Genomic DNA, 11,778 nt, shown 5'->3' on the forward strand with positions numbered 1-11,778 from the left:
CAACAGATTGAATAGTTAGGGCCTTAGAAGTCAACGCCCGAAGCATGAAATGCAATAAAAATACAACAGTTTTTCCATTGTATAACAGGAATAGTTGTAACCGGTTTGAAAGTGATGGTCATTTCTACGTTCCGGGCAACCTAGGCTTCACTCTAGGGCGTTGCTCCACCAGATCGAATAGTTAGGGCCTAAGAAGTCAACACCAGGAGCATAAAATACTATATAAATGCAACAGCTTTTCCATCGTATAAAATGAATAATTGCAAAGAGTGTGAAAGTAATGGTCATTTCTACGTTCCGTGTAACCTAGGCTTCACCCTAGGGCGTTGCTCCAACAGATTGGACAGTTAGGGCCTTGGAAGTCAACGCCCGAAGCATAAAATGCAACAAAAATGCAACAGTTTTTCGATCATATAACAGGGATAGTTGCAACCAGTTTGAAAGTGATGGTCATTTCTACGTTCCGGGCACCCAAGGCTTCACTCTAGGGCGTTGCTCCACCAGAACGAATGGTTAGTGCCTTAGAATTCAACGCCACAAGCATAAAATACAATATAAGTACAACAGTTTTTCCATCGTATAACAGGAATAATTGCAACCCGTTTGAAAGTTAAGGTCATTTCTACTTTCCGGGCAAACTAGGCTTCACCCTAGTGCGTAGCTCCACCATATCGAATAGTTAGTGCCTTAGAAGTCAACCTCAGAAGCATAAAATACAGTATAAATACAACAGTTCTTCCATCGTATAAAACGAATAATTGCAACCAGTATGAAAGTCATGCTCATTTCTACGTTCCGGGAAACCAAGGCTTCACTCTAGGGCGTTGCTCTAACAGATCGAATAGTTGGTGCCTTACATGTCAACGTCAGAAGCATAAAATACAATATAAATACAACAGTTTTTCCATCGTATAAAACGAATAATTGCAACCAGTATGAAAGTTATGCACATTTCTACTTTCCGGGCAACCTAGGCTTCACCCTAGGGCGTTGCTCCAACAGATTGAATAGTTAGGGCCTTAGAAGGCAACGCCCGAAGCATAAAATGCAATAAAAATACAACAGTTTTTCCATCGTATAACAGGAATAATTGTAACCAGTTTGAAAGTGATGGTCATTTCTACGTTCCGGGCAACCTAGGCTTCACTCTAGGGCGTTGCTCCACCAGATCGAATACTTAGTGCCTTAGAAGTCAACGCCTGAAGCATAAAATGCAATATAAATACAACAGTTTTTCCATCGTATAACAGGAATAATTACAGCCAGTTTGAAAGTTATGGTCATTTCTACTTTCCGGGCAACCTAGGTTTCACCCTAGTGCGTAGCTCCACCAGATCGAATAGTTAGTGCCTTAGAAGTCAACGTCAGAAGCATAAAATACAGTATAAATACAACAGTTCTTCCATCGTATAAAACGAATAATTGCAACCAGTATGAAAGTCATGGTCATTTCTAAGTTCCGGGAAACCAAGGCTTCACTCTAGGGCGTTGCACCACCAGATCGAACAGTTCGTGCCTCAGAAGTCAACGCCAGAAGCATAAAATACAATATAAATACAACAGTTTTTCCATCGTATAACAGGAATAATTGCAACCAGTTTGAAAGTAATGGTCATTTCTACTTGCCGGGCAACCTAGGCTTCACCCTAGGCCGTTGTTCTACCCGATCCAATACTTAGTGCCTTAGAAGTCAACGCCAGAAGCATAAAATACAATATAAATACAACAGTTTTTCCATCGTATAACAGGAATAATTGCAACCAGTTTGAAAGTTATGGTCATTTCTACTTGCCGGGCAACCTAGGCTTCACCCTAGGGAGTTGTTCTACCCGATCGAATAGTTAGTGCCTTAGAAGTCAACGTCAGAAGCATAAAATACAGTATAAATACAACAGTTCTTCCATCGTATAAAACGAATAATTGCAACCAGCGTGAAAGTTATGGCCATTTCTACGTTCCGGGCAACCTAGGCTTCACCCTAGGATGTGGCTCCACCATATCTAATAGTTAGGGGCTTAGAAGTCAACACCCGAAGCATAAAATACAACAAAAAATACAACAGTTTTTCCACCGTATAACAGGAATAATTGCAAACAGTGCGAAGGTAATGGTCATTTCTACGTTCCGTGCAACCTAGGCTTCACTCTAGGGCGTTGGTCCACCAGATCGAATAGTTGGTGCCTTAGAAGTCAACGTGAGAAGCATAAAATGCAATATAAATACAACAGTTTTTCCATCGTATAAAACGAATAATTGCAACCAGTATGAAAGTTATGGACATTTCCACTTTCCGGGCAACATAGGCTTCACCCTAGGGCGTTGCTCCAACAGATTGAATAGTTAGGGCCTTAGAAGTCAACGCCCGAAGCATAAAATGCAATAAAAATACAACAGTTTTTCCATCGTATAACTGGAATAATTGTTACCAGTTTGAAAGTGATGGTCATTTCGACGTTACGGGCAACCTAGGCTTCACTCTAGGGCGCTGCTCCACCAGATCGAATAGTTAGGGCCTAAGAAGTCAACACCAGGAGCATAAAATACAATATAAATACAACAGGTTTTCCATCCTATAATATGAATAATTGCAACCAGTGTGAAAGTGATGGTCATTTCTGCGTTCCGGGCAACCTAAGCTTCACTCTAGGGCGTTGCACCACCAGATCGAACAGTTAGTGCCTTAGAAGTCAACGCCAGAAGCATAAAATACAATATAAATACAACAGTTTTTCCATCGTATAACAGGAATAATTGCATCCAGTTTGAAAGTAATGGTTATTTCTACTTGCCGGGCAACCTAGGCTTCACCCTAGGGCGTTGTTCTACGCGATCGAATACTTAGTGCCTTAGAAGTCAACGCCAGAAGCATAAAATACAATATAAATACAACAGTTTTTCCATCGTATAACAGGAATAATTGCAACCAGTTTGAAAGTTATGGTCATTTCTACTTGCCGGGCAACCTAGGCTTCACCCTAGGGCGTTGTTCTACCCGATCGAATAGTTAGTGCCTTAGAAGTCAACGTCAGAAGCATAAAATACAGTATAAATACAACAGCACTTCCATCGTATAAAACGAATAATTGCAACCAGTAAGAAAGTTATGGACATTTCTACTTTCCAGGCAACCTAGGCTTCACCCTAGGGCGTTGCTCCACTAGATCGAATAGTTGGGGCCTTAGAAGTCAACGCGCGAAACATAAAACACAAAATAAATAGAACAGTTTTTCCATTGAATAAGTCGAATAATTGCTACCAGTGTGAAAGTTATGGTCATTTCTACGTTCCGGGCAACCTAGGCTTCACCCCAGTGCGTTGGCCACCAGATCGAATTGTTAAGGCCTAAGAAGTGAACGCCAGAAGCATAAAATACAATATAAATACAACAGTTTTTCCATCGTATAAAACGAATAATTGCTACCAGTGTGAAAGTTATGGTCATTTCTACGTTCCGTGTAACCTAGGCTTCACTCTAGGGTGTTGCTCCACCATATCGAATACTTAGTGCCTTAGAAGTCAACGCCAGAAGCATAAAATGCAATATAAGTACAACAGTTTTTCCATCGTATAACAGGAATAATTGCAACCAGTTTGAAAGTTATGGTCATTTCTACTTGCCGGGCAACCTAGGCTTCACACGAGGGCGTTGTTCTACCCGATCGAATAGTTAGGGCCTAAGAAGTGAACGCCAGAAGCATAAAATACAATATAAATACAACAGTTTTTCCATCGTATAAAACGAATAACTGCAACCAGAGTGAATGTTATGGTCATTTCTACGTTCCGGGCAACCTAGGCTTCACCCTAGGATGTGGCTCCACCATATGGAATAGTTAGGGGCTTAGAAGTCAACACCCGAAGCATAAAGTACAATAAAAATAGAACAGTTTTTCCACCGTATAACAGGAATAATTGCAAACAGTGCGAAGGTAATGGTCATTTCTACGTTCCGTGCAACCTAGGCTTCACTCTAGGGCGTTGCTCCACCAGATCGAATAGTTGGTGCCTTAGAAGTCAACGTCAGAAGCATAAAGTACAATAAAAATAGAACAGTTTTTCCATCGTATAAAACGAATGATTGCAACCAGTGTGAAAGTTATGGTCATTTCTACGTTCCGGGCAACATAGGCTTCACTCTAGGGCGTTGCTCCAACAGATCGAATAGTTGGTGCCTTACAAGTCAACGTCAGAAGCATAAAATACAATATAAATACAACAGTTTTTTCATCGTATAAAACGAATAATTGCAACCAGTATGAAAGTTATGGACATTTCTACTTTCCGGGCAACCAAGGCTTCACCCTAGGGCGTTGCTCCAACAGATTGAATAGTTAGGGCATTAGGAGTCAACGCCCGAAGCATAAAATGCAATATAAATACAACAGTTTTTCCATCGTATAACAGGAATAATTGCAACCAGTTTGAAAGATATGGTCATTTCTACTTGCCGGGCAACCTAGGCTTCACCCTAGGGCGTTGTTCTACCCGATCGAATAGTTAGGGCCTAAGAAGTGAACGCCAGAAGCATAAAATACAATATAAATACAACAGTTTTTCCATCGTATAAAACGAATAATTGCAACCAGAGTGAAAGTTATGGTCATTTCTACGTTCCGGGCAACCTAGGCTTCACCCTAGGATGTGGCTCCACCATATCGAATAGTTAGGGGCTTAGAAGTCAACACCCGAAGCATAAAATACAATAAAAATACAACAGTTTTTCCACCGTATAACAGGAATAATTGCAAACAGTGCGAAGGTAATGGTCATTTCTACGTTCCGTGCAACCTAGGCTTCACTCTAGGGCGTTGGTCCACCAGATCGAATAGTTGATGCCTTAGAAGTCAACGTCAGAAGCATAAAATGCAATATAAGTGCAACAGTTTTTCCATCGTATAAAACGAATAATTGCAACCAGTATGAAAGTTATGGACATTTCTACTTTCCGGGCAACATAGGCTTCACCCTAGGGCGTTGCTCCAACAGATTGAATAGTTAGGGCTTTAGAAGTCAACGCCCGAAGCATAAAATGCAATAAAAATACAACAGTTTTTCCATCGTATAACTGGAATAATTGTAACCAGTTTGAAAGTGATGGTCATTTCGACGTTACGGGCAACCTAGGCTTCACTCTAGGGCGTTGCTCCACCAGATCGAATTGTTAAGGCTTAAGAAATGAACGCCAGAACAATAAAATACAATATAAATACAACAGTTTTTCCATCGTATAAAACGAATAATTGCTACCAGTGTGAAAGTTATGGTCATTTCTACGTTCCGTGTAACCTAGGCTTCACTCTAGGGTGTTGCTCCACCATATCGAATACTTAGTGCCTTAGAAGTCAACGCCAGAAGCATAAAATGCAATATAAGTACAACAGTTTTTCCATCGTATAACAGGAATAATTGCAACCAGTTTGAAAGTTATGGTCATTTCTACTTGCCGGGCAACCTAGGCTTCACACTAGGGCGTTGTTCTACCCGATCGAATAGTTAGGGCCTAAGAAGTGAACGCCAGAAGCATAAAATACAATATAAATACAACAGTTTTTCCATCGTATAAAACGAATAACTGCAACCAGAGTGAAAGTTATGGTCATTTCTACGTTCCGGGCAACCTAGGCTTCACCCTAGGATGTGGCTCCACCATATCGAATAGTTAGGGGCTTAGAAGTCAACACCCGAAGCATAAAGTACAATAAAAATAGAACAGTTTTTCCACCGTATAACAGGAATAATTGCAAACAGTGCGAAGGTAATGGTCATTTCTACGTTCCGTGCAACCTAGGCTTCACTCTAGGGCGTTGCTCCACCAGATCGAATAGTTGGTGCCTTAGAAGTCAACGTCAGAAGCATAAAGTACAATAAAAATAGAACAGTTTTTCCATCGTATAAAACGAATAATTGCAACCAGTGTGAAAGTTATGGTCATTTCTACGTTCCGGGCAACATAGGCTTCACTCTAGGGCGTTGCTCCAACAGATCGAATAGTTGGTGCCTTACAAGTCAACGTCAGAAGCATAAAATACAATATAAATGCAACAGCTTTTCCATCGTATAAAATGAATAATTGCAAAGAGTGTGAAAGTAATGGTCATTTCTACGTTCCGTGTAACCTAGGCTTCACCCTAGGGCGTTGCTCCAACAGATTGGACAGTTAGGGCCTTGGAAGTCAACGCCCGAAGCATAAAATGCAACAAAAATGCAACAGTTTTTCGATCATATAACAGGGATAGTTGCAACCAGTTTGAAAGTGATGGTCATTTCTACGTTCCGGGCACCCAAGGCTTCACTCTAGGGCGTTGCTCCACCAGAACGAATGGTCAGTGCCTTAGAATTCAACGCCACAAGCATAAAATACAATATAAGTACAACAGTTTTTCCATCGTATAACAGGAATAATTGCAACCCGTTTGAAAGTTAAGGTCATTTCTACTTTCCGGGCAAACTAGGCTTCACCCTAGGGCGTTGTTCTACCCGATCGAATAGTTAGTGCCTTAGAAGTCAACGTCAGAAGCATAAAATACAGTATAAATACAACAGCACTTCCATCGTATAAAACGAATAATTGCAACCAGTAAGAAAGTTATGGACATTTCTACTTTCCAGGCAACCTAGGCTTCACCCTAGGGCGTTGCTCCACTAGATCGAATAGTTGGGGCCTTAGAAGTCAACGCGCGAAACATAAAACACAAAATAAATAGAACAGTTTTTCCATTGAATAAGTCCAATAATTGCTACCAGTGTGAAAGTTATGGTCATTTCTACGTTCCGGGCAACCTAGGCTTCACCCCAGTGCGTTGGCCACCAGATCGAATTGTTAAGGCCTAAGAAGTGAACGCCAGAAGCATAAAATACAATATAAATACAACAGTTTTTCCATCGTATAAAACGAATAATTGCTACCAGTGTGAAAGTTATGGTCATTTCTACGTTCCGTGTAACCTAGGCTTCACTCTAGGGTGTTGCTCCACCATATCGAATACTTAGTGCCTTAGAAGTCAACGCCAGAAGCATAAAATGCAATATAAGTACAACAGTTTTTCCATCGTATAACAGGAATAATTGCAACCAGTTTGAAAGTTATGGTCATTTCTACTTGCCGGGCAACCTAGGCTTCACACTAGGGCGTTGTTCTACCCGATCGAATAGTTAGGGCCTAAGAAGTGAACGCCAGAAGCATAAAATACAATATAAATACAACAGTTGTTCCATCGTATAAAACGAATAACTGCAACCAGAGTGAAAGTTATGGTCATTTCTACGTTCCGGGCAACCTAGGCTTCACCCTAGGATGTGGCTCCACCATATCGAATAGTTAGGGGCTTAGAAGTCAACACCCGAAGCATAAAGTACAATAAAAATAGAACAGTTTTTCCACAGTATAACAGGAATAATTGCAAACAGTGCGAAGGTAATGGTCATTTCTACGTTCCGTGCAACCTAGGCTTCACTCTAGGGCGTTGCTCCACCAGATCGAATAGTTGGTGCCTTAGAAGTCAACGTCAGAAGCATAAAGTACAATAAAAATAGAACAGTTTTTCCATCGTATAAAACGAATAATTGCAACCAGTGTGAAAGTTATGGTCATTTCTACGTTCCGGGCAACATAGGCTTCACTCTAGGGCGTTGCTCCAACAGATCGAATAGTTGGTGCCTTACAAGTCAACGTCAGAAGCATAAAATACAATATAAATGCAACAGTTTTTTCATCGTATAAAACGAATAATTGCAACCAGTAAGAAAGTTATGGACATTTCTACTTTCCGGGCAACCTAGGCTTCACCCTAGGGCGTTGCTCCAACAGATTGAATAGTTAGGGCCTTAGAAGTCAACGCCCGAAGCATAAAATGCAATAAAAATACAACAGTTTTTCCATTGTATAACAGGAATAATTGTAACCGGTTTGAAAGTGATGGTCATTTCTACGTTCCGGGCAACCTAGGCTTCACTCTAGGGCGTTGCTCCACCAGATCGAATAGTTAGGGCCTAAGAAGTCAACACCAGGAGCATAAAATACTATATAAATGCAACAGCTTTTCCATCGTATAAAATGAATAATTGCAAAGAGTGTGAAAGTAATGGTCATTTCTACGTTCCGTGTAACCTAGGCTTCATCCTAGGGCGTTGCTCCAACAGATTGGACAGTTAGGGCCTTGGAAGTCAACGCCCGAAGCATAAAATGCAACAAAAATGCAACAGTTTTTCGATCATATAACAGGGATAGTTGCAACCAGTTTGAAAGTGATGGTCATTTCTACGTTCCGGGCACCCAAGGCTTCACTCTAGGGCGTTGCTCCACCAGAACGAATGGTTAGTGCCTTAGAATTCAACGCCACAAGCATAAAATACAATATAAGTACAACAGTTTTTCAATCGTATAACAGGAATAATTGCAACCCGTTTGAAAGTTAAGGTCATTTCTACTTTCCGGGCAAACTAGGCTTCACCCTAGTGCGTAGCTCCACCATATCGAATAGTTAGTGCCTTAGAAGTCAACCTCAGAAGCATAAAATACAGTATAAATACAACAGTTCTTCCATCGTATAAAACGAATAATTGCAACCAGTATGAAAGTCATGCTCATTTCTACGTTCCGGGAAACCAAGGCTTCACTCTAGGGCGTTGCTCTAATAGATCGAATAGTTGGTGCCTTACATGTCAACGTCAGAAGCATAAAATACAATATAAATACAACAGTTTTTCCATCGTATAAAACGAATAATTGCAACCAGTATGAAAGTTATGCACATTTCTACTTTCCGGGCAACCTAGGCTTCACCCTAGGGCGTTGCTCCAACAGATTGAATAGTTAGGGCCTTAGAAGGCAACGCCCGAAGCATAAAATGCAATAAAAATACAACAGTTTTTCCATCGTATAACAGGAATAATTGAACCAGTTTGAAAGTTATGGTCATTTCTACTTGCCGGGCAACCTAGGCTTCACCCTAGGGCGTTGTTCTACCCGATCGAATAGTTAGTGCCTTAGAAGTCAACGTCAGAAGCATAAAATACAGTATAAATACAACAGGTTTTCCATCCTATAATATGAATAATTGCAACCAGTGTGAAAGTGATGGTCATTTCTGCGTTCCGGGCAACCTAAGCTTCACTCTAGGGCGTTGCACCACCAGATCGAACAGTTAGTGCCTTAGAAGTCAACGCCAGGAGCATAAAATACAATATAAATACAACAGGTTTTCCATCCTATAATATGAATAATTGCAACCAGTGTGAAAGTGATGGTCATTTCTGCGTTCCGGGCAACCTAAGCTTCACTCTAGGGCGTTGCACCACCAGATCGAACAGTTAGTGCCTTAGAAGTCAACGCCAGAAGCATAAAATACAATATAAATACAACAGTTTTTCCATCGTATAACAGGAATAATTGCAACCAGTTTGAAAGTAATGGTCATTTCTACTTGCCGGGCAACCTAGGCTTCACCCTAGGGCGTTGTTCTACCCGATCGAATACTTAGTGCCTTAGAAGTCAACGCCAGAAGCATAAAATACAATATAAATACAACAGTTTTTCCATCGTATAACAGGAATAATTGCAACCAGTTTGAAAGTTATGGTCATTTCTACTTGCCGGGCAACCTAGGCTTCACCCTAGTGCCTTGTTCCACCAGATCGAATAGTTAAGGCCTAAGAAGTGAACGCCAGAAGCATAAAATTCAATATAAATACAACAGTTTTTCCATCGTATAAACCGGATAATTGCAACCAGTATGAAAGTTATGGTCATTTCTACTTTCCGGGCACCCTAGGCTTCACTCTAGGGCGTTGCTCCTCCATATCGAATACTTATTGCCTTAGAAGTCAACGCCAGAAGCATAAAATACAATAAAAATACAACAGTTTTTCCATCGTATAACAGGAATAATTGCAACCAGTTTGAAAGTTATGGTCATTTCTACTTTCCGGGCAACCTAGGCTTCACCCTAGTGCGTAGCTCCACCAGATCGAATAGTTAGTGCCTTAGAAGTCAACGTCAGAAGCATAAAATACAGTATAAATACAACAGTTCTTCCATCGTATAAAACGAACAATTGCAACCAGTATGAAAGTCATGGTCATTTCTACGTTCCGGGAAACCAAGGCTTCACTCTAGAGCGTTGCTCCAACAGGTCGAATAGTTAGGGCCTCAGAAGTCAACGCCAGAAGCATAAAATTCAATATAAATACAACAGCTTTTCCATCGTATAAAACGAATAATTGCAACCACTATGAAAGTTATGGTCATTTCTACTATCCGGGCAACCTAGGCTTCACCCTAGGGCGTTGCTCCACCGGATCCAATAGTTAGGGCCTTAGAAGTCAACGCCCGGAGCATAAAATGCAATAAAAATACAACAGTTTTTCCATCGTATAACAGGAATAATTGTAACCAGTTTGAAAGTGATGGTCATTTCTACGTTCCGGGCAACCTAGGCTTCACTCTAGGGCGTTGCTCCACCAGATCGAATAGTTAGGGCCTAAGAAGTCAACACCAGGAGCATAAAATACTATCTAAATGCAACAGCTTTTCCGTCGTATAAAATGAATAATTGCAAAGAGTGTGAAAGTAATGGTCATTTCTACGTTCCGTGTAACCTAGGCTTCACTCTAGGGTGTTGCTCCACCATATCGAATACTTAGTGCCTTAGAAGTCAACGCCAGAAGCATAAAATACAATATAAATACAACAGTTTTTCCATCTTGTAACAGGAATAATTGCAACCAGTTTGAAAGTTATGGTCATTTCTACTTGCCGGGCAACCTAGGCTTTACCCTAGGGCGTTGTTCTACCCAACCGAATAGTTAGTGCCTTAGAAGTCAACGTCAGAAGCATAAAATACAGTGTAAATACAACAGTTCTTCCATCGTATAAAACGAATAATTGCAACCAGTATGAAAGTTATGGACATTTCTATGTTCCGGGTAACCTAAGCTTCACTCTAGGGCGTTGCACCACCAGATCGAACAGTTAGTGCCTTAGAAGTCAACGCCAGAAGCATAAAATACAATATAAATACAACAGTTTTACCATCGTATAAAACGGATAATTGCAACCAGTATGAAAGTTATGGTCATTTCTACTTCCGGGCAACCTAGGATTCACCCTAGGGCGTTGCTCCAACAGATTGAATAGTTAGTGCCTTAGAAGTCAACGCCCGAAGCATAAAATGAAATAAAAATACAACAGTTTTTCCATCATATAACAGGAGTAATTGCAACAAGTTTGAAAGTGATGGTCATTTCTACGTTCCGGGCACCCTAGGCTTCACTCTATGGCGTTGCTCCACCATATCGAATACTTAGTGCCTTAGAAGTCAACGCCGGAAGCATAAAATACAGTATAAATACAACAGTTCTTCCATCGTATAAAACGAATAATTGCAACCAGTATGAAAGTTATGGACATTTCTACTTTCCAGGCAAACTAGGCTTCACCCTAGGGCGTTGTTCCACCAGATCGAATAGTTAAGGCCTAAGAAGTGAACGCCAGAAGCATAAAATACAATATAAATACAACAGTTTTTCCATCGTATAAAACGAATAATTGCAACCAGTGTGAAAGTTATGGTCATTTATACGTTCCGGGCAACATAGGCTTCACTCTAGGGCGTCGCTCCAACAGATCGAATAGTTGGTGCCTTACAAGTCAACGTCAGAAGCATAAAATACAATATAAATACAACAGTTTTTTCATCGTATAAAACGAATAATTGCAACCAGTATGAAAGTTATGGACATTTCTACTTTCCGAAGCAACCTAGGCTTCACCCTAGGGCG

This window comes from Calliopsis andreniformis, unplaced genomic scaffold, assembly GCF_051401765.1.
Source record: "Calliopsis andreniformis isolate RMS-2024a unplaced genomic scaffold, iyCalAndr_principal scaffold0008, whole genome shotgun sequence".
NCBI classification, from domain to species: Eukaryota; Metazoa; Arthropoda; class Insecta; order Hymenoptera; family Andrenidae; genus Calliopsis; species Calliopsis andreniformis.